We start from the raw sequence: 8,967 nt of genomic DNA, 5'->3' as shown, positions 1-8,967 counted from the left end.
CTTTCATAGTAAATGGTGAAATAGAACAATAGGAAAGGGCAGCTTGATAGCTACGCTACTGAAATATATGGAGAATTCTCATTAGGAAAATGCTGGCGGCGGGCGGTGGGGGGAATGTCTGCTTTGTGCTGAGAATGAGAAAAAGAATAGTCTTAACTTTAACAGTGATGTCAAGAGTGACACTCAGAAGGATGTAATAAAATATTTTCTCTGTAAGTCTCTGAATAATGCAGTCCTTTTATTTTTTTAATTTGGGGGTGAGAGAGCATTAGTTGGGGGGTGGACAGAGGGAAAGGGAGAAGAGAGTCCCGACTGAGCAGGGAGCCTGATGGGCGGCTCAATCCCAGGACCCGGGATCATGATGTGAGCTGAAGGCAGATGCTTAACTGACTGAGCCACCCAGGCTCCCCTGATGCAGTCTTTTCTTGAGATCAGTGTTAAACTGGGCCGCTAGGGGCTGCACCTTAGCCCTACAGTTACCTCTCTCTATGATATATGTGCTAGACTATGAGCACCATGAGAGCAGGTGCATTGTTTTCGTTGTTTCTATGATTGTCATCAATGCACCCCCAGGATCAAGCACAGTGCCTAGCCCATGAAAGGCCCTCACTGAGCTTTTGATTAAAGAAAGGATGGATAGATTTGATTACCTACTGCCAAAGAGTATTGCATAGCTTATTTTTTATTTATGGAAGTAAAGAAGTAGCCAGAAAGAAAACCACCAATCTCCCCACATAATATACAGTTTGGCCAATAAAGAACCTTGGATCATAGTGAAGAGCTGTGAGGCGGCAATCACTGGAAATTGTGTAGACTTGGAAAAGGACCAGAAATGTCTAGGCAGATCCTAAGTTCAGCCTGTACAAGATTAGAGTAATAAACTGAGTATATTTATCATTTAAATGAACAACTGGGAATGTGAGATAAGCTGACATTCAAACCCACTAAACTTTGTATTTACAGAATGAACACTTTGCAAATAGCCCCAAGGTTACAGTTCTTTTAAATTTTTCACATTATTGCTCCAAGGTGTGGTGGGCCTGAAATACCACAATGGTGTGATGATTGTGCCAAAAAGCAAGCAACGTAAATACTTGGAAAAGGAGAACATTACCTTTTTTCTCCCTGGTGGCAGGTTTCAGAGGACCAGCTGTTTTTAAAAAATGGAAAAAACTGAAAAGGAAATTGTCTAAAAAGCAAGGAAGAAGTTGGTAGAAAGAAAAGCAAAAGTGAAAAATGATATAATACTTGGAAAAAAGATTAAGGACAAGCAAAGGAAAAGAAAGCACGAGTACAACTCAGGATTCTAGGACCTTATGGGTATAAGAGGAGGACCTCTGAAGCTCTACCTGCAAAAGTAGTAAAAACATAACCACATAGTGGAGGTCCCTGGGAAACCTTGAAATTTGAAGATATATACTGTCCAAGTCTGGGAGTACAGCATGGGGTTTTACATCAATATTGTGACGACAAGCCAGATTTCCTATGAATCCCTCCTCTCTCAAGGAGAAATAGCTTCCAGATAGGCACAGCCCAATTATGCACTTGCCTCACAAAGCTGTACGTGGGTAACATGGTCATAGCCAACTCTGTCACCCTCACCCCCATCGAAATCCTTTTTTTCACCAACCCAGATAGCAGCCAAACTAAATACCACAGGCGACAAGCTTGGATCATAACTTTACCTCTGTTCCTTCCTCACCACTTCCTTTATCTCCTCAATTTGAATCTTGCCCATGAGTCCTTTTTTACCTCCATTTTCCACCATTCATAGGACATTGACTTTTACCTCAGGCAATTTATTTTTCACACAGACTTACTAAACATAAGACACCAGCATCATCAGTCTGTAAAGACCTTGAACCAGCCCAGAAAGTCCCTCCAGAATTTCCACAAAAATCTTCATTGGTTCCTTGCTGCATGCCCCAGCATTTACCATAAATGAATGCCATTACTTTTTCTGTTATTTTTTTCTTCTGTCTTGTTTACAGGCATGTGACTTGCTAATCCTCTCCATTCCCATGACATTTTAGCCACCTTTTAAATGAAATACCCTTTCTGAAATCTGACCACGGCACAGAGTCAGGGCCTGGTGAAATGGAGTGTTGGGTCCAAGGCGCCTCGTCTGGCTCTTTTTGCCTGGGTGTACACCGGGGGCTTCAAGCCTGGCCCAACATAGCCTCCTTGATCATGTTTGCAAGGTAGACTCTTAACCGGTGTCTCTGCTCAAACTCCTGACAATCCAAATGGCAGAGCCCTGTCATGACTTTACTGCTCTGAGATGTGAGGGCTGCAACTATACTCTCCATCCCTTGTCCAAAGAGCTGTGGACAGAGAGGGGAGGGGAGGCAAGTTCCCTAAGGAGGGGATGTGAATGGCATCTCTTCTACATTTCTCTCCAGGCTCCCACTCTATCATGGTCCACATGAGGAATGAGTAAATTCTTGCTTCTTTCACCCTCAGGCTCTTCACTTTAATAATTAATGCAATTATCCACCAAACAAGTTATCAAACAGATTCTGTGAGAAGCAACATCTGATTCTCTAGCCTCTGGTTATTCTATAAAAAGATGAATTCTGGGAACATCTTTGGGATTAAGTCCTTTCAAATTTATACAGGGCAAAGGATCTTGGGATAAAGACAGCCAAGTCCTGTGCATACCATCTTCTAGGTGCAGTAACTTAGAACAGGCCTGAGGAAGATATTCAAAGTGGTGAGATTTCTATGTACCTCTTGGAGACTTGCCTCCCACCTCCTGGCAAGTTATTATAATGACTTCCATTTGCAGAGTGCTTTGCAGCTTAGTAACATTGTGGTTTAAATGATCTCATCTCATGCTCACCCCAAGAAAGGCATCACTACCAGTGACATCCCCATTTTACAGGTGAGGATCCTGGGGCTCATTCAGTGACTATTTATAGAGTAACGACTGTGTGTTGGGCCCGGTGGAGACAAAACGACGCACACCACACAGCTCCTACCTTCAGGGAGGCCCGCAGAGAACACTGACCACCAGCAAGATTGGACACCGCAGCCCTAGCCTATAAGGGCACAGAGAAGGGTCGATGATCCAAGAATGGAAAAGCTTTCCGGAAGGGGTGTTATCTGAATTTTTTTTTTTTTTAGAACCAGGTGAGTAAGGTAACAAGAGCCACAGGAAGAGCATTCTAGGCCCCAACCCATTCTTATTTGACCTCTTAAAGAGGAAATCTGTCAACTCGAATACACTTCTGGTGGGATTTCAGACCCTATAACAACGCCCAAGGAGGTACTTGAAACAGGCAACGTGTGGGGAAGTTCGGGCTCAGAGGTGTTATCCTCTAGTCCCTAGACTGAGTGTGCCCCCCTCCGGGAAGCCATACCAGCCTCCAGGATACTTTTCTAAGTACGCCTGTCTGAACACTGCAGCCTCTTTCCCCCAGACAGACACAGAGGAACCCTCCCTAGCTCGCCTCCGTAATACGAAAATGAAAATACACGTAGAGATGGCAGATACCATGTGGAGGCTGGCCCTTCTGGAAGTGACAACCAGGAAAATAATGTTAGAGCTTTGTCACCACAAAATGTAGTCTAATAAATTCAAACACCAAAAAGCGTTACAATGAGTTGTTTGCGGTCAGAGGTTCAATCCAGAACAACCTTTCCTGCATCTTCAGTCTCCCTGGAAAAGAAGTGGTAGAAGCCAAGTCCTCCGTATGTCCCCCCCCAAACAGGGGCCTAAAGGGAGCTACTACGGCAGGGCAGCAGACGGATCTGCAGCGTTTTGTTCCAGGAGACGAGTCTAGCCTCCCCAGGGAGCATCAGGCATGAGCACCACGGCGCACCTTCGATTCTTCTCTCGGTTGGACACAACAGAAAAATCTAAATTATTTTGAGGAAGAAGAAAACATCACTTCGGGTCAAGCGGACCCTCGTTTTTTAAAAACATCTGGGATAGCAAAATGGGTGAAATAAGTGTAAAAGCCTTTTAAAGGATGCCATTCCTAGAAACAGTAGAGAACGGCTTCCTTATGTGGCCCCTGTGGTGGTGGCTGGGGGTCTGCGGGTCTCGGAAGTGACTCAGACGCCGCCAAGAAGCCGCCTTGTTGCAGAAACCCCGGCGCTGGATTTGGGAATGGCACCTACTTGAGGATGATATCAGTTCTGGTCTTGTGCACATATTGTTTTGCAAAATCCAGGCATGAGATCATTTGGCCTGAATGTTTTCTGTGAGGGTTTCTCACAAACACAGTTATCTGAATTGAGTTAGGCCAGGGGAAAGGCATTCTGGGGATTATCTGATGGTGCATGTGGACGTTTAAACATTTCTCAGTTGGGCCCCAAACCAAAGGTTTTATATCTGTTTTCCAGAGGGCCCACAGAGGAAGAGCCCACCGATGTCTAATCACCCAATCTTTTCCTACTACTTTAGGAAGAACTAAAACACTCTCTCCAAATCATGGGGCAGGAGACAGAACAGCGCCACTATTCTTTCCGGCGGCGTTTATTTGATTAGATGGGTGAGTATTTCTGTCTGTTTTTTATTTTAGACTTTTCAGAAGAAGGGCCTATAAGACTGCTCATAGTGTTTTTTTTTTTTTTAAGATTTTATTTATTTATTTGAGAGAGAGAATGAGATAGAGAGAGCATGAGAGGGAGGAGGGTCAGAGGGAGAAGCAGACTCCCTGCTGAGCAGGGAGCCCGATGCGGGACTCGATCCCGGGACTCCAGGATCATGACCTGAGCCGAAGGCAGGCGCTTAACCAACTGAGCCACCCAGGCGCCCCTAAGACTGCTCATAGTTTTAAGTAGGATTTTCTATCGCAAGTGAGAGGTGATAAAGAAAAAAACAAACCTTAGTTTTAGATCAGGGGCACTGCATCTTTCCAGAAGAGAACAGTCTGACTGATTGCATCACATCGTTGCAGTGTTTCTGACCACTTGCATCAGAATCATTCACAGGGAGACCAGTTAAATAGAAGATTCCTGCACTCCTCTCCAGAGATCCTCACTCACCAGGTGTGGGGTCAAGCCCCAGATTCTGCAGGTGTTCCTGGCACCCTGGTACACTGGCAATCTACAGAGCTTCCGAGTGCTAGATAAAGTGGTCATTCTCTCCCTCCCACATCCTTTGCTTGCTTTTGCTCCAAAGAATATTTTAATATAAGATTTTTTTAATATAAAAAATTTTTAAATAGAGCTTTCTGAGACTGAATTGTTAGCACTCATCAGAAAGGTAGGGGAGGGACGCCTGGGTGGCTCAGTCAGTTAAGTGTCTGCCTTGGGAGCCCTGGGATCGAGCCCCACGTCAGGCTCTTCGCTCAGCAGGGAGCCTGCTTCTCCCTCAGCCTGCTGCTCCCCCTGCTTGTGCTCTCTCTCTCTCTGACAAAGAAATGAATAAAATCTTTAAAAAAGAAAGAAAGAAAGAAATGTAGGGGATATTTGGCCGATTAACGGTTGTAAATACCAAAAGGCAAGAAAGAACCTGAAGCCTAGTTGGTTATCAGTTTCTTGAGTAGAAAGAGAGAGGAACAGGTGTCCTAAGGGCAGACCTGCAGAGCAGAGGGGAGAGGACCCAGTGTCCAACTGAGGGGAGGCCTGTGAGGGCAGCCACATAGGATAGGTTTTACCTTTTCTTTCATCAGCAGAATGTTCAGAATTAACTTCTGTAATGAAGAGTCTTGCATACGAGGGAGGGAGGACAGACTCAGACTCAGAAATTGGGTATTTTTTTTAAGATTTTTTATTTATTCATTTGAGAGAGAGAGAGAGAGAGAGCCAGCAAGAGCAGAGCAGGGGGGAGGGGCAGAGGAAAAGGGAGAATAGGCTCCCCAGTAGGGAGCCCAACGTGGGGCTCGATCCCAGGACCCCAGGATCATGACCTCAGCTGAAGACAGACATTTAACTGATTGAGCAGGGCTCAATCCCAAGACCCAAAGATCATGACCTGAGCTGAAGGCAGGTGCTCAACCATCTGAGCCACCCAGGCGCCCCTTTCCTAATATTTCTTAAATTTATTTATAGTTTTAACCTGGACTAGCTCTTGGGATAATAAGTACCTTAAGTTTACTACCAGTTGTGTTCATTATTGCTTTTATATACATCTAAAACATTTTTCAAACTTCTGTGGGTATTCCCCATTTGTAGTGTTCTGAGTTTTGGGGTGCACATTCTTTCCCTAGCTACACTTTCAGAATTTCATCAAATTTGCTCCTATCTTCCTTCTTAATTAAGAATACCCAATTTCCGGGTGCCTGGGTGGCTCAGATGGTTAAGCGTCTGCCTTTGGCTCAGGTCATGATCCCAGGGTCCTGGGATCGAGCCCCTCATCGGGCTCCCTGCTCAGTGGGAAGCCTGCTTCTCCCTCTCCCTCTGCCATTCCCTCTGCTTGTGCACTTCTGTCTGTCTCTCTGTCAAATAAATAAATAAAATCTTAAAAAAAAAAAAAAAGAATACCCAATTTCCTTGGGGAATAATCGAGGTATTCCAGCCACTTTCCTCGGGATCATAGATGAAAATAAGCCATTACCAGAGTTCTTTGGGGGTGCCCATCTGTTGTCTGGCAGCAGCCATAGAGCAGGACCTCAACTTCAATTCTATTTCTCCTGCTTACTAGCTGGGAAACGTGGGGCAAGTTATTTTCCCTTTTGGTCTCCTCATCGGTAAAATTAAATGTCAGGGTATGTCATACCTATCACAGAATGCTCATGAGAAGGAACTCTGCCCAGAGGTGGATGGGAGCTCAGTGAATGCTTTTGACTCCCGGCATTTCAGGCGGGGTTCTGAGTAAACCATGTGTTCTCTATGTCTGGCCACACGTAACAGTTTCAGCTTACACAGGAGATATCAGCATGTCCCCACTAAAAATGTGTATGGAAGAAATAGTGTGGGGCGCCTGGGTGGCTCAGTTGGTTAAGCGACTGCCTTCGGCTCAGGTCATGATCCTGGAGTCCCGGGATCGAGTCCCGCATCGGGCTCCCTGCTCAGCGGGGGGTCTGCTTCTCCCTCCGACCCTCCCCCCTTTCATGCTCTCTCTCTCTCAGTCTCTCTCTCTCAAATAAATAAATAAAATCTTTAAAAAAAAAAGAAATAGTGTGAAGACATTTACTCATTAGCAAATTCAAAACACGAATTCATTGAGTTCTGAGTTTTAAAAACAGTTTATGATAACTGCTCTGACTTTATTTAGTAGACAAGTGACTTATTAAATGAGAAATGCTAAGTGCATACATTTGAGAATCCACATCAACTAGACAAGTCTGAGGGTCAAAGTTTTCCTCCCCTATTTCATCTTCGTGTGGATAGCTGAGGTGGAATTAGACTTCTTCCGTAAGACAGGTAGGACTAAATCCCGAAGGTCCAGGTCCTGAGGAAAAGCCATGACTCACAAGCTCAGGCTGAGTGCCTGGTAGTGCTTATGCCGTGGAAGGCCAAGCTCATTCTTTTCCGTTCTGAACACACATAACCCGTCCGTCCCCAAACGCAACCTTGTGCTTTATATTCTATTCCCCCACATGGTTCCGATGGAGAACTAAATAATTTATTTATATTTCTATTAAAACGTTCCTGGTGCCATCAAAAATGCCATTGTGCGAATAGTCTTTTTCATTTGAAATAGGGTTTCCAAAAGGATTCCAAGCGACAATGTTCAAACTCAAGTGTCAGCGAACTAAGCAAATGAAAGCCAATGTTTGTGTGTATACGCAGACAGACCCTTCCCTGTAGCTACTGAGATGCTGCATGGATTCAGCGCTTTAACCTGCTGTGGGTGTGCAAGGTGCCAGGAGTGTGCTCGTTTCTACAATGGAGGTACGTTAGTGCTGGTGTGAGACCTAGGCACGTAGTTCAGGCTTCTTGGTATCAATTTCTTCCTTCTTTTTTTTTTTTTTTAAGATTTTATTTTTAAGTAATCTCTACACCCCATGTGGGGCTCAAACTCACAGCCCCAGGACCAAGAGTCACGCGCTCCACCGACAGAGCCAGCCAGGTGCCCCTCCGTATCACTTTCTTACATCTTTTATTTTCATAGCATTGTGTTGCAATTTCCGCCAACTATCGGTTTATTTTTTCCTATGTAACATAAGAAAAGGAAGTTTTGTAAAGGATACCATTATCTGATAGTTTCTAACTAAATCATCTCTTATAAAAGTTCTCCTCTAAAACTTTCACTGGTGGCAAATGTGTATACAACACTTTGCAGTTTATAACGTTCCGTTCTTCCTGAGCTTCACATCAAACCTGTGGGAGAGGTAGAGCAAGAATTAACACCTCTGTTTTACAGATTAGGAAACTGAGGGCAGAAAGTTTAGAAAGGATGTAAAAAGACTTCTGGTTGATCTTTTCAAATAACTACAGATACCTTTTTTCAGTGACGAAATATCCTCTCCAATTTCCTGTGGCTCTCTTGAGTTCTAAATTATTCCCCCAAGAAGCCCCAAAGTAGTAAAGGCTGTGGTATGTATATTCTCATATGGTTAAACCCTACTGCAACATACTTTTCCAAAGAAGGTACTTGGAATAATAACAGTATGGTTGTCCCTTGAACAACATGGGTTTCAACTGTGCAGGTCCGCTTATATGTAGATTTTTTTCAATAATATACATACACTGCTGTAAATGTATTTTCTCTTCCTTCCGATTTTCTTAATAACATTCTTTTCTCCAGCTTACTTTCTTATAAGAATACAGCATATAATACATATAACATAAAAATATGTGTTAATAAAATCTTTAACAAAAAAAGAGCAAACTGTAATGTATATTAATCATTTATTATGTACCAGGTTCTGTATTTTTTTTATTCTTATGTTAATCCCCATACATTACATCATTAGTTCTAGATGAAGTGTTCCATGATTCATTGTTTGTGCATAACACCCAGTGCTCCATGCAGAATGTGCCCTCCTCAATACCCACCACCAGGCTAACCCATCCTCCCACCCCCCTCCCCTCTAGAACCCTCAGTTTGTTTTTCAGAGTCCATTGTCT

This window comes from Leptonychotes weddellii, chromosome 7 (genome assembly GCF_054177405.1).
Source record: "Leptonychotes weddellii isolate Sample4059 chromosome 7, ASM5417740v2, whole genome shotgun sequence".
In the NCBI taxonomy this organism is placed as follows: domain Eukaryota; kingdom Metazoa; phylum Chordata; class Mammalia; order Carnivora; family Phocidae; genus Leptonychotes; species Leptonychotes weddellii.
This window is presented reverse-complemented; position numbering follows the sequence as displayed.